Below are 14970 nucleotides of genomic sequence, written 5' to 3'. Positions count from 1 at the left end.
TCAGCCTAGAGCTGAACTTCAGGCAAACAGCTAAACACAGAGTTGAAATACATATATAAAAGCACATCAAGCCCAGAGACATGACATTTCTCTACTGCAGATAAGTCACACAAGTAAGTCTTGTCTCTGTGATTGAAAAGTGAAAGAGAAGAAACAGACTGATGAGATTGTTTCTCTTTCACTCTACTCTCTCCTCTTATCAGCATGCTCCTTGCCAGCACATGAGCACTGTAGCAGAACTGATTGGGTACTTCTCTCTTTTCCATTCTGGGAACTGCTGTACAGAGGATTGCAAGAAGTTCATAAAGAGTAATTTTCGGATACTTACACTTGTTGCTTTTAAAATTATACTTAATTATTTTTAATTAACACACACATGCCTAAATTGGTGTTTTTAAAGTTTGCCTGGAGTTTAGCTTCAAAATAAATATTATCAATGGGTGCTTACATTTTAAAATACTTTTTTTGTGAAACATTTTTATTGATAAGTATGAAGGGATAGATAAATTAGGTTATTGTATATGATAGCACTCCTTTCTGGTTATTAGTGCTGCACTACAGTTTTGCCTTGTTGATCTTCTAATTTCACCAGATTACTTGTGTATCACAAGTACTCACCAGGAGTACTTGTGATCTGTAATGAAAGACCCACATTGGTCCTGGTAGCCAGAGACCATTAGATCCTTGCCTAGCCATTAAGTCACATGAGATAATTTGGGCACAGCAAATATACTTTAGTTATACTGTGATAATATTATTAAAGTATAACTAAACCCTTCCAAAAATCTCCATGAGGTGGATAAATGTTTTTATTTTTCAAATACTCTTTAGTAAACAATCCTTTTCTTTTTTTAAACACTGTGTAAATGTGGTATGCACATTTACTTTGCTCCATTACTCCCTCTGGCATCTATGTGCACCTGTTCCATAGACATGGGTGCACTTCTCTTGTTGATGACATACCTGCTTCAGTGAAAAACGTACCTGAAAATACCTGAAGTGGGAGCCTCCTTTTCAATTGGGATAAGTGGTACTGAAGCTGAACATAGGCAGGCCCCAACTGGGTGCCTAAGAAGCAGTATGGTCGTGCTCAGAAAACATGCTTGAGAAGTTATGTCATCCTGTGATAGGACATTGAGTATCTAGCAGAATCACCAGGTTAAAAACAAAGGGGAATAAAAAGAACAGCATTGAAGAAGTGAAGGGTAAGCTTTAATTTTATGATTTTTACATTTAGATACAATTTAATGGAAATACGGGAATTTTTTTTAACTCAAAGCAATAATTGAAGTGATTTGGTCATGCTCATGTGTCTCAAAAATCATGTTAAGTGTGGGTTTTAATAATAGGTCTGCTTTATTTTATTTTCTGTGTTCAGGTGACTATAGATTTTATTTGGACACATCGTTTTAATAATTTGCATCTATGTGTACAATATTTGACTTAACAGAGTTTGTTTTATTTAGAGATGTCTAAATACAGCCCCACTTTGAAGATATTTTACAGAAAATCCATTAAAATAGTTTTGGACTTGGCATTTTATGACTCTCTTTTTAAAAAAAATTGCTACTTCTTTTGCAAAACAACCCAGCTCTATGGCTAAATTCTAATATTCCCTTAGTCAATTATTAGGTTAAGTTGGTTATTCGAATTTAAAGGATAAGTGAATCCAGCTGGCATGTTTTGAGACTGAGATCGCAGAAGAATGTTTTGCTTTATGGACATCACCTCATTCAATCAAGGGACCTGTTACAATATTCCAAAGGGCCACTTATTAGGTTAGTTTGAGGGTACACGAAGGCCCCCTCTAACAAAAGTATGTTCTCCTAGGAATCACAGGCTCCCTGCCCCCTGAATGATCTCTTGTCACCCAGGCACATCCAATAAGTATCCCACTTTTAAAGTTGCTGGAGTTTGTGGCGAGAATCCTCACCTCCAGTCACTGTGATCGAATAAGAAAGTAGTAGTATTCCTTAATAGGTGCCATCCTAATATAAATATATATATAGTACTTTCCTATAAGAAATCGATATTACACAAGGGGCACCTTCTCCACAGTGAACTGGTAAGAGGTCCTATAGATGCAAAGCAAATTGTCATCTGGTAGAGTGAATAATGTGGTCAGCTTCATAAAATCAAAGTTGGAGCAGAGTTTCCATTATTCACTTATTTCTACTTATTTGCTCTGACAGTTGTATTTAATTCTACTACATTTGTATTGTTTTTAGCTTGGATAGATAAAAAAAATTGTGTGTGTCTTATTACAAGATACAAGGCTCTGGGCTCCTGGGAATGTTGTAATCAACCACAATGATGGTGAGAGCATGGTAATTCAGAAAGGAACTGCATGGCTCAGTAAGGAGTAATCTTATCTATCTTACTCTGCAGAGCACAGGGATTGCTTTTAACATGGTAGGATGCTTTCAGAATGACTGTATTTATATCATCCAATCAAGGGTACTGGTCTTTACTAAGCGGTGCATTCTAGTGTGTGTTAGTTTTGTGGGAAAAAAAGGATCAAACATGTGGCCTGATCTATTAAAAGCATATCTAAGGTAGAATGTATTGGCAACTATGGATGAGCTAACTAAGTCTAAACTTGAGCTTCTCTGAACCAGAAGGGACATGCCCTGCCCCATAGCTGTACATAAACAAAGGGGCAAGATGCTTGTGCTGACATCATTGAACTTATAAGGCCATATATATTGATCAAATATATCCATGTGGTTATATAAGTCAAAACACCCTGCCCCTTTGTTTACGCACAGTTGCAGAGAGGAAATTTCCCAGCTGCAGCTGATTAGGCAGTAGGAGCTTCTTTCTAGGTTTGGAATCAGTGTGCAATGATAACTTTCTTATTGGACTAACAAAATATATAAAAGACAAGCTTTCGAGAGTGAACCTCTCTTCTTCAGGTCAGAAGCAATACACATATACAATATAGTGTAATACAATATAGTGTATATACTGTATACTGTATATATTAGGAGAAGTGCAATACAATATAGTGTATATACTGTATACTGTATATATTAGGAGAAGTCTGAATATGTGCTTACAGGCAAACATTATTCTAGCTTGATGCAGACACGCACCAACTGCCTAAACTATTGATACCAAATATAGTTATGTCCTTCTAAATATATGTCCTTGAAATATATTACAACTTTTAAGAAAATAGTAAAATAGAAAAATTGCAGCTGATGAACCACACAAAAGGTATAGTAGTTATTTACAAGGAAACATCTATAGACTTGAGATAAGATGTTCAGTTATGTCTAGTACAACAACTTTTTGTTAGCTTATCACACAACAAATCTGCTCATATAACCTCTTTTCCTTAGTAATATGTAAAGAAATCTTAGAGATGCATTAGTAGAAAGCATAGCAGCTGCCCCCCAAAGTGTCAAGCCACTAACTAAACCACACTATGTGCCACACTTATTATGATGTAAACATGCAAGTATAATTTTTCAACTGCTAATTATATTTATGGCTATTTTCTTATCGCTAATGCACAGTGTACAAATTACCTCAAAGGGCTGCCAATAACTATTTTTTTTGCATTTGAAAGTGTTTTATTTTCAAACAGAAGCAGCAGTGCTCAAAAAGTTTGATTTAAACTTTTTTGGCAGCTTCTTTTGTTGTGCTTAAATCTTGAATAGCTTTAAAGTGAATTTATCATCATAATTTAGCATAATGATATTTTAGGCTTAAGTACCGCCTCAGGTACTGCAGAGTAGCTTGGTGTTTGATGAAGATGAGCATTTGCATACATTGGAGATTATTCTTTATTTTTTTAAATAGAAGTACAAATAGTCTGTAATACAGATGTTTCTCTTAGACCCATAGATTTTTGTTTACTTAGTATTCCCATTATAATATTGCATATTAAATGGCCAAGACAATTGAGTAATCCTGAACTGTTTAAATTTACTAAGGAAAATGAGGAACAGGAAATAATTACCACAGCAAAATGTAATATGTTGGTATTTTCCCATCCTTAATCGTGTTTATCTGGAGACAGACTAATGTATACACATTCATGCAGTCTCAGTCTCCCCAGGTGATGAGGAAGCATGGAGCCAACTTTCTGGACAATGAGAGAGTATGGGGGGTGGGTAATGACCAATCAGGAAGCCACGCAGCGAGTCATTACACACTGCCCTGGGAAGGCAGTCTGGGAAGCCGGCTCCATGCTCTCTCATCACTAAGTGATGAGGGAGCATGGACTCGGCTTCCCGACCAATCAGGAAACCGGGGGAGTCTTTACCCACCCCCTGGCTTCCTGTTTGTCTGGAAAGCAGGCTCTATGCTACCTGGTGACGAGGGAGCATGGAGCCGGCTTCTCGGCCAATCAGGAAGCCAGCGGCATGTAATGACTCTCTGCCTGGCTTTGTGATACCGGAAGTTCTGGTATTGGAGTAAGCATCGGGAGAATTTGGGCGAGTACGAGTACTCACCCAAATACTTGGTATCTGTGCATCCCTATATATTAGATCAGAGTAAAAGAGGACATTGCATTAAATTGCACAGGACTTAAATGTTTTCCTGTGTGATTTTTATCCTCCAGTTTTGCCACATTTCTGCCACAATGCCTGTGATGTTATCATCACCAGGGTCAGGGAGTAAGGTCAATATATTTTTGCTTTTTCTCTCCTAATGTGTGATTTATTTTTATTTTACATGTAATGCTGCACTTTTGCAGGGTGGGTGGTCTAAAAGTTCATGGGACCTTGCATTTTGATGCAAGGTTTACATTAAGAGTAAATCTTTTCAGCAACTGGGGTGAAAGCCAAGTTCCAACCAAAAAATATTGTTTTCATTTCGGATAGAATAGAAAAAGGTTAGAATCACTGTCTAGGTATTTATTGTGTCAAAGAACAAAAATATATAATAAATTGGAAGATAATACTTGTTCTCACCTTCTGAAATTGCTAAGTGCCACTGTATAGTAAACTCAGCTTTGTCGGAAAAAGGAATTTATTTTTCTCTTATTTTTCTGATACCAGTTCCCGAGTATGTGATAAAGTCCACCCAAAAAAAAGGCAACAACTAAAGCTTTAAATGGATCAAAATATAGTCTCACTGTAAGCTTTCATCACCGTCTGTGTGCTTGCTTGAAACATGCCATTTTCACGTAGTCACCAGGACAGGAAGTGGTAAACATAAAAGAGACAGCTAGAAAGACATGAAACAATGCAATTCCTTCCTTACACCATCTACATCTAAAAAAAAAAGTCTGAAGTTGGGATTTAATGGTGCATGCAGCTCACTGTGAAAGCAAAATGCAAAATAAAATGTACTAATATAATAAAGTGTGCATATATTTAAAGAACTGCCCTTAATTATTTTGTTTGATAAACTGAAGAGATTACTATAAATAGGCATATCACCATATTCATCTAACACAGGGGTGTTAAACTCCATTTTCATTGCGGGTCGCATCAGCATTATGGTTGCCCTCAAAGGGCTGGTTGTATCTGTAAGACTATATAAATGTATTTATTCTTTATCATTAAATTATTACCGGTTTTAGTAATAACTATCACGGAAAGTAGAAGTCTAGGAAAAATAATGGCAACTAGTGTTATAGTGCGGACTCTCAGGTGGTGGTGCAAGTTCTATGGTGGAATGTGCAGAATCTCAGGTGGGCTATGTGGGGTCTATGGTGGGCTGTGCAGGTTGTTTGGTGGGCTGTGCGGAATCTCAAGTTGGCTATGCTGGGTCTATGTTGCGCTATGCAGCGTCCATAGTGGGTTGGGTGGACTCTCAGGTAGCTGTGCAGGTTCTATGGTGGGCTGTGTGGACTCTAAGTTGGCTGTGCAGGTTCTATGGTGGGCTGTGTGAACTCTCAGTTGGCTGTGCAGGTTCTATGGTGGGCTGTGCAAGCTATCAGGTGGCTGTGCAGATTCTATGATGGGTGGTGCAGAATCTCAGGTGGCTGTGCAGGGTCAATGCTGGGCTGTGCCTACTCTCAGGTGAGCTGTGCAGGTTCTATGGGGGAATGTGTGGACTCTCAGTTGAGCTGTGCAGGTTCTATGGGGGAATGTGTGGTGTCTCAGGTGGCTGTGCGGGGTCTATGCTGGGCAGTGCAGATTCTATGGTGGGCTGTGCGGGCTCTCAGATGGCGGTGCAGGGTCTTAGGATGGCTGTGTGGTCTCACCAGGGGTCCAGGTTGGTCTTGGCAGGTGTAACAACCTGGTTAATGGTTTAAGTAGTTCTCTCAAATTAGTATAACTCGATGTATCACAGCTGCGTATAGATAACTGCTCACAATCAAGTTGCTTTACTGGTTATTCAGGATGAACTAGTAGGTAGGTATTAAGATATGTGTGTCTGTTTGCTTCATGTAGCCCAACCTTACAAAATAGAAATGTCCATCAAACATGGTTGTTCCGATTGGGTTGAGAACTACAAGTTCACTTGTGATAATATGGCAACTTGCATACCCCTTTAAATAGGAAGTTGCCACGTGTAACAGGAATATACTATAAGTCAGTAGTTGACGTAGACAAATGAAGTATACTTGTGGTTAGTAGACCCACAGTTCAGAACCCACTGTGCAGTGCACATGATGGATTGTGGTATCCGAGAAGGTTCCATTATTTCCCCTGTAAGAGTGCCAGTCTAATGGAATCCAGGAGTGGTGAGAAGGCTGCTCCTTTAAGAGAAGTCATACTTCAAGCCCATAGACAGGTAAGCTGTGCATATTCTCACCAGAATAATAATGGATAGATAGATGGTAAGAGAGAGAGAGTGAGCAATCTGCAAGGTGTGTGGAGGAGGCTCACAGCTTCAAGTGAGAGAAGGCTAGGCTGCTGCTAGAGGCTCTACGGGTTTAATGAGAGTCCCGATGATCTGCACGGTGGTCAGAGGCAAATGCTCGGCATCGTTTGTACAATGGAACGCTGAGCATTTCATATTTCCCGGCTTTAACCTGAAGACCGGGAAGGAGCTGTGTGAGGTCAGGGAAGTGGGCTGGATTCCGTACACAGAGCGCAGCTGGGTAAGTATATTACAGCAGGTAAAGTGGATCCACAGAATGGAGGAGATTTGCAGCCTGCACTGTAAACAGGTGACGCGGTTCACAGGATGGCTGCTGGGACCCTGCAGGAGATGGCTGCAGCCTTCCTGGGAAGGACCTTGTTTACAGTGCCGGCTTCAGTTTAAAAATTTAAAGCACCAGTATCAGTACTTAGTATGAGGGCATTTTCACTAGTACGAGTACTCATGAAAACGCCCAGTATCTGCACCGATACCAATATCGGTGCATCCCTACTCAGTGTGTCCAAAAGTGCTCTGTCCTCCTCTCTGCTGCCGACTGCTGAGACAAGGTGGGGGCGGAGATGAGGGAGGTGGCGCAGCTACAGGAGAGGTGCGAGGGCCACATGAAATGGCCTGGGGGCCAGATTCGGCCAACGAGCCTTGTGCTTGACACATGTGACCTAACACATACTAGAGATCTACTGCCATAATATACAAGATACAGTAAACTCCCAGTAACCTGGCACCGATAGGGATCGGTAGGTGACGCATAACTGTAGTTTCTGGTTGCTTGAGAGTTAATAGTAACTCTCAAGCAACTCTATGAAAAAAGGACTTGGGCAAAAGTGCAGCTACAGAATAATTACTATGAGGGCAGTGTCATTCACAATTTTACTTGCCTTACACTGTTTGAAGAATAAAGTTGGCTTAGTTGAGGTCAGAATCTTAAACCTCTAGGTAGCTGGTTAAAGCTAGGACAAATAAACATAAAATCATATAAAAATAGTTACACTTGCCTTTTTGGAAAAATACATATACTTTTTTCTCTGAAAACAAAAAAATGGCCTAAAAGAAAACAAACAAAAATATAGATATGGGACTAAAGCTCTTGGGTAAAAAGGTAACTGGTGATGAGAACATCTCTAGTATTTAAAAAAACAGATGAGGAATTTTTTATCTGCATATACACTTTAAAAACCATGTCTTTAAATCTACCGATAACCATTTTCCATATTATAGGCTGTATTTAATTTGTAATTTGCACGTTTGTTTTCATTATGCTACAAAATAGCTTTTGTGGAATTTTTGTCAACCTATAAATTCTCATGAGGAACTCTGTATGAACAGGATACCTTTTCTTGACTTGTAAAATTACAGTAAACCTTAGCTATTTCTGTGAGTCAAAATAAGAATAGTCATTATGTCACAATTTAGTTACTGTATTAAAAACTAAACACGTTTCATTTTGGCAGATGACAAGTTTCTTTTATTCTTCCAAATAGCATTATAATTGTGGAAGAAGTTTTCTTATCTTTTTGCAGTGATACATTTCTTCCCTATGATTACATTCTATCATTTTGTATGAAACAAATGGGTCATTCCAGGACATTTTCAAACTTCTAATTATTATTTTTGCAGAAATTATACACTTTGGGAAAATATTATCTGTGTAATGTATGCCACACAAGCTTGTTGAACATAAGTAACAACATATGCTATGACTTAGTTGCTTCTTACTGAACTACATATTCAGGGCCAGTTCCTAAAAAAGTAGGACTGTATCATAAAGGTGGCAGAAAATTTGACAACTTCAAACAGGCTCATCTGTGGTATGAATGATTATTTATTTATTCTTTGTTGGGAAGAGAATAACTTAGATAATATGTGATGTTTAACACTGTAAGCTTACATGTATACAAATGTTTGCATATGTTTTCTTTCAAATTATTTTTTTTAAAGTTTTAAACAATGTTCAAACAAAGGATTACATAGTGTCAATAATTGAACAATTAACAGTAACAAGAAACATAATACATAAACATAATAGGGGCACAGAAAGGTCTCCGGGGCAGTAGATATGAGACCAAAGCAGATCAAAATACATCGCATACAATGCGCAAGCAGCAAAATAGACGGAGGGGGATATAGCAAAATCAAAACCTAGCTGTCACACTCGAGTGTGCCCCAGCATGATGTCCCAACAATTTGAGATTATTAAAGACAAGAGCCTGAATAAGGCAGGCTTGTTATTTGCCTAGAGGCCTGGCTAGCCGCACACCGCCACCAAATTTCAACATGGCTTACACCAACAGAGAAAAAAAATTAGATCTAATTTTCTCTGACCACTCACATGTACCAAACATCTTAAAACTACCTAAGGCACCCTTCTACTCACCTCCAATCAACACCAATCTTCAAAACCATCGCCCTCCACACTCCCTAATTTTGGAAATTGATATGCAGAAATTCAAACATGCATCAACCATGAAAGCCAACAATGTTGGGATATCGCATTCCTCAATAAATAAATTGAACTTGGTATCACCCCGAGAGGCCTAAGAATCCCCAAGACCTGTGATTTTTTAGATCACGATCTTACATCAAATTGGCACCTTTTTTCCAAATTCTGTACCAAAAAGTGGATTGAACTCATAATCACCCAAAGGAAGCGGAAATTAAATAATATATCGATTAAAGTCACCAACCTTCAGACCAACATTAAAGATTCGTTTGGAACTTCATGCCTCTATACCCCATGGATGTCTAATTTAACACGCAACATCAATACATTTGAAAACAATATTATATGCTCTAAATCCAGAAAACTCAAGAGAGACATTATGGATTACAATCTGAACAGAGTATTTCATTGGAAGAAGTCCCCCTGTAACACTCCAGCCAAACCACACCCTGTCCCCCTTCTATCATTACACCCTATAACTACAAATAAAGTAACCCAACTAATCTGGGACGAAACAAATCTCATTTACATTCACAACACCACTATATCTAAAACCAATATATCCCCAAAAATCATAAACTCTCAACCGTCCCTCTCTCCCAGAAATCCCAATTCATAAGAAATGCCTTCTGAGCCCCTACAAACACATTCACCTAAAACCGTCCCAGAGATACCACCTACCTCCAATACAATCACTTCTAGTACTGGTAATATTACATATTTTTTTGACTTGGGACCCATACACCCTCCAAAAATAAAAAGAAAGGTACGAGAAGAGGAAACAGAGGAGGAAAACATAGCAAAAAAAGAAACAATTCCACCGTAGAACCCTCCACTATAAAAATATTTAACCTCTCTGACCACACCCTCAGTCCTGAAGAATTGTCATTACTCAAAAAAGGTTTACATTTTGCACCTGACACAAAACCCAACCCATTCACTCTATTCAAGGACTTAAACAAATGTATTTGTTCGCTTACTCTACAACGACATTACTAGGCAGCTCAAAGCACTACCCCCACTGTAAACACTCCTGATCCACTAGACAAGACCACACTCAACATTGTTGAGAATCTTGATGGAGATATCCTAAGTATACTATACAAATTGGCAAACATTAGCCCTGACTATGACTACAATATCGAGTCCATTGCCAATCTTGAGATTATTCATACCTCTCTCAGACCAAAATCCAATTTCTATCCCGTTCATTCGAAAGGCCTCTTTATCGATACCTTCTATCATGTAGTTTACTCAGACCTTCTAAATGTATGCACCAATGCCAAAAAATATCCCAACTTATCTCCCAATGAACAAAAAGCTCTAAAAGAATTCGGTCTCAACAAAAACATTGTGATTAAACAAGCCGATAAAGGGAGTGGAACCGTCATCCAAAACAGATCAGATTACACCAAAGAAGCATTAAGGTTACTTTCGGATCCACATACTTACAAGCATCTTCCACAAGATCCACTGACCTCATTCACCAAAAAGCTTGATGCCCTCATTGAACCAGCATTCGCTAGTGGCATCATCTTGAAAAAAAGAAAGATCCTTCTTAAACCCCAAATATCCCAACACCCCATATTTTTATCATTTACCAAAAATCCACAAGGACAGCGTAAATCCACCAGGACGACCAATAATAGCTAGCACAACAGCCTTACCAGCGGATTGTCAATCTACATAGATCAATTCCTTCAGCCCATAGTTACAGCTCTGCCTTCCTACATCAAAGATTCTGGGCATCTCATCCAAATTTTATCCACCTACCATTGGAATTACACTTACTGCTGGGTGTCCTTAGATGTTTGCTCCCTATACACATCTATCCCACACACCGTAGGTTTAGAGGCCCTTTTGTTTTATCTCTCCAAATCCTCCATCAATCATACGCAAGCACAATTTATTATGGAGTGCACCGAGTTCACACTTAATCATAACTATTTTTCCTTTCTTGACAAATTCTAATCTACAAAACAACGGGACAGCCATGGGCGCCAATTATGCACCCAGTTATGCTAATCTCACCATGGGCTGCTGGGAAGACCACCACATATGGAAGAACAACCCTTATGCCCAACATCTAGTCTTCTATGGGAGATACATAGATGACATAGTCATTATCTGGGATGGCCCACCAGAAAACGTGTTGGAATTTGTCCGTCATTGCAATAACAATAAGCTAGGCCTATCCTTTACCCATGTTGTTAGCACTAACGAATTAGTCTTCTTAGATCTTGAACTCACCACCAAAAACAATCAGATCATCACAAAAAAACATACAAAACCCACAGGGGGAAATTCATACCTTCATTATCACAATTGCCACCACCCCCGGTGGTAAAAACAACATCCCTAAGAGCCAGTTTTGTTGACTTAGTAGAAATTGTACCGAAAAATCAGACTACACTGCCTCTAGTCTCCTTCTCACGAACAAATTCAAGGAGAAAGAATATCCTGAAGAATTGATCACAGATGCGTTTTCCACATACCTAAAAACAGCCACACCCAAAACTGCCGATCATGTTCAACCTTTACCTAAAAACAATCACGTTAGGTTCTTCACTACATATAACATTAGTTATAAGGCCATCGAGAAAGTCCTTCACAAAAACTGGCATATCCTATTAAAGGATCCAAAACTAGGTCCCCTTTTACCATCTAGACCCTATATTAATTTCAAGAAAAACAAAAACATTAAGAATATAGTTGCACCAAGTAAACTACTTAAAGAATCAAAAACAAGCACAAAAAACTTTTTGTTTGACAACAGGGTTGGAACATTTCGGTGCAAAAAACCGAAGTGTCTCACCTGTCAATTTATTCATCACGGTCAAACAACATTTACTATGGTCCATAGTAACAACACTTACAACACCAGACAATTTATTACGTGTACACACGACCATGTGGTATACGGATTAACATGCCCCTGCGGTTTGATGCATGTTGGACGCACTATACGTCCACTACGAAAACGCATAGGGGAACACAGACGCTTCATAGAAAAAGGAGACACTGAACACAGCGTCCCTCGGCATTTTACAGCAAAACACTACAAAAATATTCACGCCCTGCATGTGTTTGCCATTGAACATATACCTACTCACTTAGCACCCTCTGAACGTTTTCGACTCCTATGTAATAGGGAGACGTTCTGGATTTATAAATTAAATACCCTAGTACCAACTGGTCTTAACAAAGAAATAGAAATACAAAACATCTTGTAAAATTCCGAACCAACAGTATTCTGAGCCCTATACACATACACCAAATGGTATGCGCTTTTAAAAAACAAATAAATCACTTTCTAACAAAGCAGTGTAGAAAGATAAAAAGAAAAAATGCATGTAACATGCTTTTATATAAAAAATTGTTTATATATGTAAATTCTGATAATGATTAATTTATATACAATTTTAAAACAAAGTTCTTCACACAACCCACTTTGTTTTATCCCCCCTTTTTTAAACCAGTATTATATACATTCCAAACGAATCCAATATTGTGACAATGTATTAATAAAAGTAAATACAAATTCCAGACACTTGAGATACTATATTGTCACAACCAATGACTTACTTATTCTGGAATAACATTATAGCATGTTCTGTTTGTATTACTTCCAATTTTATCCATTTTTATTAAATGCTTTTTAAACATGTACCCACAATCTTTTTTTAAAGTAATCGGCTTCAATGCCATCTATCATTTGCCATGACCAACCCTCCCTGCAGAACCGGCCAATAGCAGCCGTTCACGATCTAAAGTCCCGCCCACCTGTCATTTTTTAAAAACCTCTGCATCTCCTGCCCGTTCTAGTGAATGTATCGCTGGTTTGACAAAGAGGCATAGAGCCTCGAAACATGTAGCCAAACCACTTAACCGATATCCTCAGCACTCAGCAAGGCGGACCACACTGTTCTCTAGCCCTGTGCCCGTCCCTGAACATTTATCCACAACGACTGCTGACAACCTTTATACCGCTACATAGCGGCACTCTCGCTCCCGTTCAGCCGATGAGTGGCAGCCTGGCCAGCCTAGCTCTCACTGTACCCGACGGGAGTTCTACTTCCAATGCATAGCCTGCTTTTTCACAAAGTTACATGTGCACTCCAGTTGCCTCTACCATCCCTCCTCCATCATCAAGGGACCAAATGGGAGTCGTCAAGTCTCTGATCATATCCACACAGACCAACCACATGAGCCGCTTTGCGATCTAAGCCAACAACATCACCCACTCTCCATCGGCAAGACATCATCTCGTTCATCTAAAAGTGAGTCCCTATTTGCAGACACCATTGTAAGGATTATAATCTGTTTTAATAATACAAATCCCTTTTTTGCCTTCTTACATCTGTCTACAGGGTACCTCTCCCTGGCTAAGTAGCTCGCTCACCCAAACCCGCTTACAGTCTTCCCACCGGTAGTACGCTCACCATCTTTACTGTTTTTTACCTTGTTATTTGTAAAGAAAGTGAAAAGCTAAGAAAAAAGGCAGAAGTAAAAAAGCACAGAAAATATGTAAGGTAGGTACTGGTATAACACACTCTTGAGTTTCCAGAGGCCACTGTAGAGAAGCTCTTACACTTAACAGCACTCAAAGGGTGACCCAGACACAATCAAAAAAGGAGATAAATAATGGGTTATCGAAGGTTCCCACAACCGCTCAAACTCAGACATTGTGTCAAAAACAAGCACCATCAATTTATCATTAGTTTTTGACCTCGGCAATCGAAAGAGCATTGGTAAGTCATGCTTTCCCAATAGTGTCCCTGACTGCAGTCAGGACATGGAGCATACGCTTAACTTGCATAAGAGAATGTCTGAGTGGTTTTACACTGAGGAGGGCTTCACTAGGGTCAAGGATGACATGAATGTCCATGAGGACTGTGAGCATTCTGTAAACTTCAGACTAAAAATCCTACACAATGGAACATATCCACCACACAGGCAAAAAGGTATCCCTATCGGGATAGCCTCAAAAGCATCTACTAGAATGTCCCAGAACAAACTGCTCAAGGTAACTCAATACCATATACAATCAAAATAACACTTTAAAATGTACCTCCAGGGCTATCGCATTCTGGGACCTAGATTTAGTGGCATCCCAGATTTGGGACCAAGTATCACTATCAATAAAGTTGCAGAGTTCTTTGTGACAATAATTCATGCATGCATGATGCAGTAATCGTCTCCCGGTGAGAATAAATCCAGGTTAGACTTAGTCCACCAAAGATGAGAGATGGGGTGAGAGAAAATCTCCTGAATATCTAAGGGAGTCCCATAATTTAAGAGAATGATAAGTAATTTGGTCCCACAGATGAAACCTATCCTTCCCTGGTGGCCTGATATTTGGTTAAGATAGCATGCTGGGCCACCTGAAAATATTAATGTATGTAGCATCTTGTGTTTCCAGATGAACTGAAAAACCTGTTTTTGTAGGATCTGAAAAGTGTAAGAAGGTAATGATATAGACAGGATTCTGAACAGGTAGTGGAGGTTAGGGAAGTATGTCATTGTGATGTCCACTATCTGTCTGAACCAGAAGAGTGGATATTCAGTCCATGTTCTTAAAAGATTAGTGAGCTTGGAAAAAAAACACAGGGTGGTTTAGAGCAGCGCTCGCCAAACCTTCGGAGCTCATGGACCACTAAATTCATAATTTTAAATCCCGCTGACCACTAATATAAATGTTTTAAAAATATATTCTCATATTTTTTGTTTCCTCATACATA

The 14970-nt window shown here is 39.0% G+C and overlaps 1 protein-coding gene across 1 annotated transcript in view; it reads left to right on the top strand.

Annotated features, from left to right (window-relative positions):
• The window catches only part of CSMD1 (CUB and Sushi multiple domains 1), an 880549-nt gene that overhangs the window by 860 nt on the left and 864719 nt on the right, over positions 1–14970 (top strand). The gene's annotated exons all lie outside the window — the stretch shown is intronic.

Source organism: Nanorana parkeri, unplaced genomic scaffold (genome assembly GCF_000935625.1).
Source record: "Nanorana parkeri isolate BGI_ZX_2015 unplaced genomic scaffold, ASM93562v1 scaffold586, whole genome shotgun sequence".
NCBI classification, from domain to species: Eukaryota; Metazoa; Chordata; class Amphibia; order Anura; family Dicroglossidae; genus Nanorana; species Nanorana parkeri.
This window is presented reverse-complemented; position numbering and strand designations above follow the sequence as displayed.